The sequence below is a fragment of the Amblyomma mixtum genome, chromosome 3 (assembly GCF_055824585.1).
Source record: "Amblyomma mixtum isolate Tamu chromosome 3, ASM5582458v1, whole genome shotgun sequence".
Lineage (NCBI taxonomy): Eukaryota > Metazoa > Arthropoda > Arachnida > Ixodida > Ixodidae > Amblyomma > Amblyomma mixtum.
The window spans coordinates 147,354,554-147,365,721 of record NC_143014.1 but is presented as its reverse complement, the minus strand read 5'-3'; positions in this window follow the sequence as shown (position 1 = coordinate 147,365,721).

Genomic DNA, 11,168 nt, shown 5'->3' with positions numbered 1-11,168 from the left:
ATAAACCTTTACCCCCCAGATACCTCTGACATGCGTGCGGGAAAAGCAGCTGAAATCGGTAGCGGTCGTGCTTACAATCCTGTGCACGAAATGTTCTGAATGGGAACAAGAGCAAGCTCAGCGCAAGGATGCTGAACACGTACTGGTGATCGAAAACACGCGCTCCGTCGGGACAACCTTCAGTCTGCAGCTCGCCTATCCAGTTACTACTCCACTGAGTCAAGTCAATAGATCTACATTCTAATGCATAATATTATCATAGATGATATCGCACGTAAAAGGCGACAACAAACGACACGACAGCGCAGAAATCTGCTTCGAAGTGCCGGTTTCCAGTCCGTACACTACCTGGTCGACTACCCTCGGATGTCACGTTAACGAGTAACTGCGCACAAGATAACCGCAGCACTGTCTGGTAGAGGGCAAATGTGAGTAGTGACGCACAGCACACACCCTCATACGTTAGCTGATGGAGCACAAAACGGCAGAAGCGAACACGTAAACATGCGTTCTATGCGCGGCGCCGGCGCGACCCGCAGTCCCTCGGGCCGCGCGCGCCGACAGATGGCGACTGGTGTCGAGAGTAGGAGCGCGCCCGCAGCCTGCGTGCGAGGGTAAAAAAATCTGGTCTATAGACCTTTCCAAAAAGGGCTCCCTGGGCGCTGCCATATTGTTCCCTGGACTGCAGTGGGCACCTCCCGCTAGCACGGTGGAAGCGGCGAAACGCCTCCTCTCTGGACTGCTAGAAACCGGTTCCGCCGCCGGAAACAATATGGCAGCGCCCAGGTTGGAAAGGTGTTATCTAACCAAACTTTTCCAGCATTGACCAGTCAACGCTGCTACTGAGTGGAAGATCGGAAAGGTGGTTACAGTCTACAAATCCGGCAGCAAAGCATCCCCTATTAATTATCGTCCCATATCCCTTACCAATACTTGACCCAAAATGTTCAAACATATAATATTCACCAACCTTGTTAACTTCCTTTCATTGAACAACTTTTTATGTCAGCGCAACATTGTTTTCGAAAACTTTACTCTTGCGAAACACAGTTAATATAGTTTACACATGCATTGCACTGTATTCTAGACCTATCATCACTAACTGGCTGTATATTTCTGAATTTTTCAAAGGCTTTCGACGATGTATGTCACAACCTTTTGGCTCACAAACTAAAACATCTTAATATTGACTGTAACTTATTGAAATGGATTGAATGTCTACTTAATCGCTCACAATTAGTTATTGCTTACGGTTATAACACCTGTTTTACAGAGGTGTCTTCCGGAGTTCCACAAGGTTCAGTTCTTGGACCCTAGCTACTGTTCCTGATCTAACATTAATGATCCCCGCTCTCTTATGGATTCTCATATTCACCTATTCGCTGATGTTTGCGTCATTTTTAGAGAAATAACCAACACTAACAACCTTACATTACTTCAGTCAGTGGCGGTCACAGAGAGTGGTTTTAGGGGGAGCGGACAGACTGCTGTATATAAAAAAAGAAAAAATAGAAACAACGATTTTTCATTTTATTTGCACAAAAATTTTTTTGCGCTTTGTTATTGAAAAATAAATGGCGAAAGGTATAGACGTTATACCATTACTCAATCTTTGAATGTTAACGTTTACGCGAGCAATATTCATTTCGATACCAGGGGAAACGAGTCGACGTCTGAGATAATTGCCACGACATGTCCACTAAGGTCAAAGCACCTGCCCGGACATTTCACCAGTGGTGTTAGCGGCCTTCATTTATCAGTTCTGGGAAGTGGCTTAATTTGTTCTGCCCTCAGTCCCCAAGGCGGCTGGTCGGCGCTCCTTGTCAAGCCAGAAAGGGATGGTCCCCTCGCTGGCGTCGCTGTGTCCCTGGTGGGATAAAGACATGAATGGGTGGCTCCCCCCCCCCCCCACCCCCCCCCCCCCTCCCGCCGACGAGGTTGTTGGCCACCGCAACCGCAGGTAAATGGCACCGCCATCGCCGCCGCGCCGGCGGCATGGCAAGACAACGGTGGCGGGAACTTGATTACTTTTGTATTTTGTAAATAGTGTACAAAGCTCTCCCCTGTCCTTTCTTGCTGTCGCTCCCCTCTATACTTCTCCTTACTATCCTCTCCCTTTCCCTGTCGTTTCCGCCGGCTGCAGCTCGGGTGCTTAAGATATTAGATAGCAATTGCCGCAGCCGGCAACACTCTTTTGCTTCCTTTTTTTTTAAAATAAACCACTACCACCAAGGCAGGAACACGATACCTATCAACGTGTAGAACGTGGAATTGTGTGAAATAAGACAGCCGCTAACAAGGTGAACGTAAAAAGCAGGGGACTACTTGACGAGACCGCCACTGACTTCAGTGCGAAGAATGGTGAATGCAGCTATATATGAACAAATGCAAAGTCATGCGTGTATCTAGAAAAACTTCCGTCCCACCTCACTACTACATCGATAACATTTCGTTGGAATCAGCCTCATCATATAAGTGCATCGGCGTCCACATTACTTATTATCTTAACTGGTCTCTTCATACCGAGAACATAATTGAAAATGCTAATCGCATGCTTTGCTACTTACGTCGCAACTTCTTTAACGTTCCTTCCAATTTGAAACTACTGCTTTATCAAACACTAATACGATAAAAACTCGAGCATGCAACAGGTGTATGGCACCCTGCTCATGACTTCATTAATGATCTTGAGCTGGTGCAAAATAACTCTGTGCGTTTAATCCTTGTTAACTACAACCGCACAGCTATGAAGTCTAATATCTGCCTCCCATAACTGACATCGCGTAGAAAAGTGTTTCGTATCACCCTGTTCCACAAGCTGTACCATCATCCCGCTCTTCGTGATCACCTCATCCCCCGTACAATTTCTGTATCCCGCCGCATTGATCATGATCACAAAGTTGGAAGTATGTCATGCAACAGAAAATGCTGCTCGCAGTCATTCCTGCCGGGAACCTCATGCGACTGGAACCACCTTACCGCAGAAGTTGCCGGCACTGAAAATTACGAGCAGTTCCGCGTAGCACTAGCTAACATTGTATATTCAGGCGCTGTTTAATGTTCATGTAATCAAATGTATTTTTCTCTCAGTTTTCGTATATTTACCATTCCCCCTGTGTAATGCCACTAGCCCGTTGTGCTCTAAGCGGTGCGGGCCGGGCTCTATTATTTTACTTTCCTTTTAGACAAGCCCACCCTAACATCTGTGTAATGCCACTGGCCTTGAGGGGTAAATAAATAAATAAACAAACAGAGTAATATGCAAGCCTCTCACACAACATTCACTAATATTTCTTTCTTTCTGTAATAACAATTTCTAGACAGCCTAAAGGCTCATATTTCACTGACGTGAAGGTTCATTTTTCAGTCACAGTTCCATACTGTAGAGCGCAGGATAGCGCTTGTGCTGCATAGTTATTCTTCTGTGTGTGTCATTGTAGGCGCTATTGTTTGTTTTCTCAAGTACTATGCACCGTGTATCCCAAACTGAAGTTCTTCTAAATCTTCTTTGATATTAGCAGTTACAAATTCAAGCCTTCTGCAGGATTTGAAGGAGGCCCAAGGAGACGAGGACTAATTTTATGCATATGCAAATGTAAACAGCTAATCTATCTGTACTATTGTAACTTGCATTCTCTTTTTTGCTTTAAGTGCTGTTCTTATATTTCGTGCCATAATGCTGAATGTCGTGATTTTTGTATGTATTATAGTGTAAATTGATACTGTATGTCTGCTGTCAAAGTGTTTTCTTTTTCTTTACTGTAATGCGCGATTGTAATGTTTATCTCTTATATTGTTTGGTGTACTTTCCATGTTCTTTTAAAGTACCAACTTGTTTTTCCTACGTTCAAAACTGTCATCTAATGGTCCCCTGGGCCTTGTCAAGCTGTGTGCACAGCTTTTAGCCCAGGGTGACCAGCCAGATTTTTCTGGTAAATAAAGTGCATTGACTGATTTATTAATTCATTGATATGCAACTTACAAATGATTGGAAATGAGGGGAACATGTGCACAGGGCGGAAAGCGCGTGGTCTGCCAGGAAACACTGAGGTGGCCCCGAGAAGGGCCTTTAGTAAGGACGACATCCGTTTTGTGCCTCTTCACTAAGCAGCGACGACACGGCGTGCGCAGTCCTCGTTTTGCACGAGCTGTCGAAGCAATCCTTGGTAAGAAAAAACACGAGGGAACAAAGTCGTGCTGTGTATGCAGATGCGATCACCTCGTGGTTCCATTCACGGCGAACAACCATCCGGCAAGCCTGGCTCTTTCGACGGATTCAGGAAACGACTGAAAAGAACAAAAGTAAGGAGCGAAGAAAGGTGCACTGCTTACAGGTTAGAACACAAAAACAAAGCTAGGCGCTGCACTCGGTTAACCCATTCAACGAGGCGTGCCGTGAGCTTTAAATCCGATTTCGACAAGGCGTGAGAAGTCGCTAAAGAAGCAAAGGCACACTGCACTGGGTGAATGATATAGCTAGACTAAGCGCAAGTCATAACTTCTCTAAAGCCACACTGCACTCGTTTAACCCTGCAACGAGGCCTAGCGCGGGTTCTGATGTCTGGCGCCGATTTCGACAAAGAGAGGGAACACGGCCGCGAGATTGGATGCCCGCAATCTTCCAGGAAGCAATGAAGCGGCCCTGAAAAGGCCGTTTGGAGCAGCTCTTCAACGTCAACCTACAGCGGCGTGGCGGCGAGCAGTAGGCCCAGCGTCCGCGGCGAACAATGACATCGGCTTCCGAGAAGCATATCCAGGGAACGATGCTGCAAAAACAAAGTTTCGTTACAAGCACCGAAATTTGGTGAGCCCTCAATGCACGAGAAAACTTGTGACAATGTAGTTCAGTCCTTACCTCGGGGTTGAGAATGCGCACGCCCGACAAGCGCGTCAGCGTAGCTTGGTTTTGGTTTTTGTGGGGTTTAACGTCCCAAAGCGACTAAGGCTATGAGAGACGCCGTAGTGAAGAACTCCGGAAATTTCGACCACCTGGGGTTCTTTAACGTGCACTGACATCGCACAGCACACGGGCCTCTAGAATTTCTCCTCCAAAGAAATTCTAGCCGCCGCGGCCGGGATCGAACCCGCGTCTTTTGGGCCAGCAGCCGAGCACCATAGCCACTGAGCCACCGCGGCGGCCCTCGTCAGCGTAGCTGTCAAACGGCGCTCCTCAAAGCGCGCCTGATGCGGATCCTTGTAGTGCCGCGGCAAAAACTTTAAATACGAGCACGACACTAGCCACGTGCTCCTGGCGAAACGGCGAAAGCCGCAAGCAAAAACTGCACAGAAATTTCAGCTGGCTGTCGCCGACGAGCGCACCACGCTCGAAACGAGCGCGCCGAGGATCACGAAACGAATGCCCGCTCACCACGCACGCGCGGCGCGGCGGGTGCACCTAGCGATTCCCCAGGCGCTCTAGAGAGAGGTCGAGAAAGGCGCGCTGACGCCACGTCCGGTTGAGAACGAGGGCGAAGTCAAAAAACGTCACGGAGAAGCGCATCTCATCGACCAATCAGCGTTTCCAGCCTGCCTACCCGCAAACGCTTCTTTGCGGGTAGGCAGGCTGGAAACGCTGATTGGTCGATGAGATGCGCTTCTCCGTGACGTTTTTTGACTTCGCCCTCGTTCTCAACCGGACGTGGCGTCAGCGCGCCTTTCTCGACCTCTCCCTAGAGCGCCTGGGGAATCGCTAGGTGCACCCGCCGCGCCGCGCGTGCGTGGTGAGCGGGCATTCGTTTCGTGATCCTCGGCGCGCTCGTTTCGAGCGTGGTGCGCTCGTCGGCGACAGCCAGCTGAAATTTCTGTGCAGTTTTTGCTTGCGGCTTTCGCCGTTTCGCCAGGAGCACGTGGCTAGTGTCGTGCTCGTATTTAAAGTTTTTGCCGCGGCACTACAAGGATCCGCATCAGGCGCGCTTTGAGGAGCGCCGTTTGACAGCTACGCTGACGCGCTTCTCGGGCGTGCGCATTCTCAACCCCGAGGTAAGGACTGAACTACATTGTCGCAAGTTTTCTCGTGCATTGAGGGCTCACCAAATTTCGGTGCTTGTAACGAAACTTTGTTTTTGCAGCATCGTTCCCTGGATATGCTTCTCGGAAGCCGATGTCATTGTTCGCCGCGGACGCTGGGCCTACTGCTCGCCGCCACGCCGCTGTAGGTTGACGTTGAAGAGCTGCTCCAAACGGCCTTTTCAGGGCCGCTTCATTGCTTCCTGGAAGATTGCGGGCATCCAATCTCGCGGCCGTGTTCCCTCTCTTTGTCGAAATCGGCGCCAGACATCAGAACCCGCGCTAGGCCTCGTTGCAGGGTTAAACGAGTGCAGTGTGGCTTTAGAGAAGTTATGACTTGCGCTTAGTCTAGCTATATCATTCACCCAGTGCAGTGTGCCTTTGCTTCTTTAGCGACTTCTCACGCCTTGTCGAAATCGGATTTAAAGCTCACGGCACGCCTCGTTGAATGGGTTAACCGAGTGCAGCGCCTAGCTTTGTTTTTGTGTTCTAACCTGTAAGCAGTGCACCTTTCTTCGCTCCTTACTTTTGTTCTTTTCAGTCGTTTCCTGAATCCGTCGAAAGAGCCGGGCTTGCCGGATGGTTGTTCGCTGTGAATGGAACCACGAGGCGATCGCATCTGCATACACAGCACGACTTTGTTCCCTCGTGTTTTTTTTACCAAGGATTGCTTCGACAGCTCGGGCAAAACGAGGACTGCTCACGCCGTGTCGTCGCTGCTTAGTGAAGAGGCACAAAACGGATGTCGTCCTTACTAAAGGCCCTTCTCGGGGCCACCTCAGTGTTTCCTTGCAGACCACGCGCTTTCCGCCCTGTGCACATGTTCCCCTCATTTCCAATCATTTGTAAGTTGCATATCAATGAATTAATAAATCAGTCAATGCACTTTATTTACCAGAAAAATCTGGCTGGTCACCCTGGGCTAAAAGCTGTGCACACAGCTTGACAAGGCCCAGGGGACCATTAGATGACAGTTTTGAACGTAGGAAAAACAAGTTGGTACTTTAAAAGAACATGGAAAGTACACCAAACAGTATAAGAGATAAACATTACAATCGCGCATTACGGTAAAGAAAAAGAAAACACTTTGACAGCAGACATACAGTATCAATTTGCACTATAATACATACAAAAATTACGACATTCAGCAGTATGGCACGAAATATAAGAACAGCACATAAAGCAAAAAAGAATGCAAGTTACAATAGTACAGATAGATTAGTTATTTACATTTGCATATGCATAAAATTAGTCCTCGTCTCCTTGGGCCTCCTTCAAATCCTGCAGAAGGCTTGAATTTGCAACTGCTAATCTTGGGAGAGTTGCAGAACGCTTTCCGAAAGGACAGACGGTTGGAGGACAATATATTTGTCATAACGCAGTGTATAGAGATAGCTGAGGCAAGTCGGAGGCCTCTATGGATGGCATTTTTAGACATTAAGGGGGCATATGACAATGTGAATCGGGAAAAACTTTGGGACCAATTGAAGGGATATGGTGCCGATAGAAATCTGGTTGAATATCTACAACGTGTATATTCAGACAATGAGGTCGTAGTAACCTGGGAGGAAGAAACTACAAAACCAGCTAAAATTAAGAGAGGGCTAAGGCAGGGCTGCTCACTATTACCCCTGCTTTTCATGGTATATGTGAGCCAAATGGAAGAGAGTAGGGTAAGAGTTGACGTGAGTTATATGCAGGATCATGGAGGAAGGAAAAAAAGAGGAGAGGCCCTTTCCACACAACACCATGGGAGAAAAGTGTGGAGGAAATCACGTGGTTTTTTCGCGATCGGGAGGCCATCTAGTCCGGGCAGCTTAGCAACGGCGTCGTAGTTGCTGCTTGCAAACCGGGCGGTAGCAGACGGCCGCGGCGTAGGCGTACTTTTCTCAACTGCTCGAGTTTGTTTTTGATCGTGCTCACAGGCTGACGTTGGCGCCGTACACTCATATCTAAGGTGGAATTCGCTGCAAAACTCTCGTTGTTGCGTGCATTGATTTCAACGTGCTCGGCGACCACGATCGCACGGGCATTTCGTCTGCTGCGTCACTGCTCGGAGCCGTCGGGAGACTACCGCTGCTCACTGACCCAGACAACACCAAACGTCCGCAGGACGTCCCAAAAATGTACGCACATCCCACATCCCTAACGGGACGTCCCTGGGACATCCGTATGAAGTTCGCACTGGGATTATCCCGGAAACAGTGGTATGCCGATGAAACAACCATTTTTATTACAGGCAACGTGGAAACAGATTTAGAAATAAAGGCTAATAAGACGCTGTCTGACTTAGAACGCTGGTCCGCGATAAACTGCTTAAAAATCAACCCGAAGAAAACAAAAGTAAACTTGTACACGCCTAGAGGTAAGATGTTGACAACTAATATGAATTTGTGTCTCGGCAGTGAGCAGTTAGAGATAGTGGACTCCGTTAACATCCTTGGGGTGCATTTTTCAAAGCACCTTACCTGGAATGAGCATGTTGATCACCTACAATCAAAATTGTCATCTGCCATTGGTGTCATTAGTCGTCTGCGTCGCATTCTCCCGACCAAGGTAAAATTAATGTTGTGCAATGCACTAGTGGTATCTGTCATGCAGTATTGCATCGTGGTGTGGGGCACAACTGGCGTGACAAACTTGCAGAAACTACATTTGCTACAAAAAAGAGCTGTACGTTACATAGCTGATGTCCATTATACATACTCCACAGAACCACTTTTTCCAAAATATGAAATTCTTCCTGTGTTTTGTTTTTATAATTACAGGTTGATGTTGTGCTACGAAGGTTTTGTAAAGTTTGGCATTGATTACATAATTCATCTGGCAAAACTCCAAGAAAACACAAATATTCGTCAGACCCGAAATAAAGAAATGTGGTTTGTACACACCCCGAGAAGCTCCTATGATGAACAATGTCTATCTTATACATTACCTTCGCTGTTAAACTTACTAGACCGACAAAATTTTGATCCCTCCAGAAACCGAAACTGTCACATTAAACGTTTTTGTCAACTTATCCATTTGCAAGACTAAACCATGCCTTCCTATAGTCGCCTAATTTTGTTCACCACTGTTGCTTATGTGTGTTGATGTATCTGTATTACCTTTTGTTGCTTCTCCGATTGATTGCCGTCTTGTTTCATTCTGTATTACCCGTTGCTTTGAGATATTTTTTTCATTTTTGTGTAAGACTGGCCGTCATCCTGCTGTCATGCCAACTAACAAGGGGTCGGGACCTTGTCAAGCTGTTCGAGCTTTTAGTCCCGTACTCCTCCTTTTCTAAGCAAATGAAATGATTAATTAATTAATTGATTTATTGATTGATTGAATAATTGATTGAACAGTCGCGGCTCGAACGTTATACGGACAAGACGTCTGTATAAAATCCGCGGTGGGATCATCCCGAAAACAGTCGCAGATCGGATGTTAAAAGGAGTATTTATAATCAGAGGGTCTGAATCATGCAGGTGGCCATACAATTCTCATGAGCGCTCGAGTGGCACGCTCCACTGTCCTTTTCCGACGTCTTTGGCTAGTGGGTTTGATACAGCTGTTTGGAACAAGTAAACAATAATCCATGCGATGTATAAGCACAAGATGTCACAAAGTAATACAAAACCCAGTACTTATTTCTTGAAAGAGCCAAAAAAACCGTTAAAAGCAGGACGAAAATAAGCAATTCCAAAAGGGCCATTAGCTTAATACAGAAACCCTTAACTTTAAAACTTCGAAATTAGGGAAGTCTGGCTCAAATAGTCTAATTCCCGTTTTCTTATAGCTATTGAGGGTGTGCTTACATAATCTTCTCCTCCAAGCTCCCCACATACCCACCTTGACGCCAACTGTATTCCCGCCTTCCTACCATAACAGCCACTGACGACGACAGTGACACCACAGCAAAAACAACTGGCCACCTGTTCGTGCTCTTAGAGCAGTGATCATAAAAAATAATAACACACATTCTTTTTGCGGTATTTTTTGTTTTATTTAGAATCACAGTTTTTTTTTTTAGGTGCATGTTGCATAAGAAAGGCTCTTTGCTCATTAGCTCAATGGCACCGCCATCGTCATCGCACTACTGAAACATGCGGATGACATTGTTCTACTAGCAGACAAGCGAGATAAGCTGCAGGAACTAGTTAAAATCTGTGGTGAGGAGGGCAACAAGCTAGGACTCCAGTTCAGTAGAGAGAAGTCAGGGATAATGGTCTATAATGATGAGAAGGGGGACCCACTGGAAATACAAGACACTATGATAGACCATGTGAGTACGTATAAGTATCTAGGTGTATGGCTAAGTGAAGGAAAAAAATATCTGGAAGAGCATGAGAGGATTCTGAAGGACAAAGGAAAAAGGAATTCAGACATTATGAAGCATAGAGCACTATGGAACTATAATAGGTATGAGGTGGTTAGAGGGGTATGGAAGGGAATCATGGTACCGGGCCTCACATTTGGAAATGCAGTCCTGTGCATGAAATCAGAAGTACAGTCAGGGCTAGAGGTCAGACAAAGAAGTGTAGGAAGGCTAGCCTTGGGAGCCCATGGGAACACTCCGAATGAGGGGGTCCAGGGAGATATGGGTTGGGCGTCCTTCGAGGTTCGGGAGGCCATCAGCAAACTGAAATATGATCAGAGACTAACTCAAATGGAGGAAACAAGGTGGGCAAAAAAGGTGTACAAGTATCTGTACATGAAAAGTATTAACACAAAATGGACTAATAGAACCCGAAAGCTAAGAACGAAGTATTTACGGGTGAGGGATGGGACGCAACAAAAGACTAACGTGAAAGTGGAGGTAAAGGAGTCGGAAAGAAAGATGTGGAAAGAAAGAATGCAGGAAAAATCGGCGCTAGACATATATAGGGCACGAAAACAGGACATCAAAAAAGAGCGATTATTCGATAATTCGCGGGGCAGTTCACTGCTTTTTGAGGCTAGGACAGGGACTCTGAGAACAAAAACGTATAGGTCCAAATTTGAAGAAGTGGATATTTTGTGCTCTGCATGTAAAACGGAAACGGAGATTATAGAACACTTGGTTCTGAGGTGCGCAGAACTCCGCCCAGCCCTCCCAGAGGGGACAGCAACGACCATAGAGATAGCGCTGGGATTTACTGGGGAGGACGGGCGAGTGGATGGGAAAAGCGTGACATTGA